This window comes from Atta colombica, unplaced genomic scaffold (genome assembly GCF_001594045.1).
Source record: "Atta colombica isolate Treedump-2 unplaced genomic scaffold, Acol1.0 scaffold302, whole genome shotgun sequence".
NCBI lineage: Eukaryota > Metazoa > Arthropoda > Insecta > Hymenoptera > Formicidae > Atta > Atta colombica.
Window position 1 is genome coordinate 40,894 of NW_017259407.1, and position 804 is coordinate 41,697.

Below are 804 nucleotides of genomic sequence, written 5' to 3' on the forward strand. Positions count from 1 at the left end.
TGCTCAAGATAGAATGATTATTCCTTACTGTTATGTTGCTGTCATCTTGCTGACAGCATAACTATTGACCGTTTGTCTTTGAAATTTTGTCAACTGATTATATGCATAAGCAATCATATTGTTGCATTTGTAACGTGTATTTTTATGTCATTATATTAATGTATGCCAAATATAAGACAATAATTCAATTACAATGCATCAGTTTGCTAAATCACGCTTGATTATCTAGGTTAAAAAAATAAATAGTGTAGTTTATTCGTAAATCTAAAAAACATGAGAACAGAATTGTTTACCTAAATGAAGTTGGCCCCTCATTTTTTAAATTTTGAAAAAATAAGCGGAGTTTTGATTGCCTTCCGAAAAGTTTAGAAAAAAATTTGTTTTAGATTACGGCCATTCTATTATGACTTTTGATAATAACCCCCTAAAAAATATCTAAACTCAATAAAATGCTGGATTTTTGAAAAAAATATTGACCTGCGTAGACTTAGGAAAATTCAAAAGTAGAAACTTCAAAGTAATAGAATTTTTAGATATTCATTTCAGCGCATCGGTTATAATCTTTAAAACTTTTTAGGGGGCTATCAGAACTCAATAGAATAGCCAAAATCTAAAAAAAAGTTTTTTTTGGAAATCCGGTATTTTCTCGAGATTTCTAGTTGCCCCCCCTCTTCCCTCCCCCAAAGAGTTTTATTGATTGTCCTATATGAACCATAGTGCTATAATGAACAGTAAAAAAAGTTATAGCCCTTCAAAGTTTCGAAATCGTGAATTTGCCTCTCCCCCCCCCCCCCCCCCCAAACA

General features: G+C 31.8%; 1 protein-coding gene across 1 annotated transcript in view; it reads left to right on the forward strand.

The window, feature by feature from the left end:
* Positions 1-804, forward strand: part of LOC108690286 (sodium/potassium-transporting ATPase subunit beta-1-like) — an 11,302-nt gene that overhangs the window by 7,948 nt on the left and 2,550 nt on the right. The window lies entirely within an intron of this gene.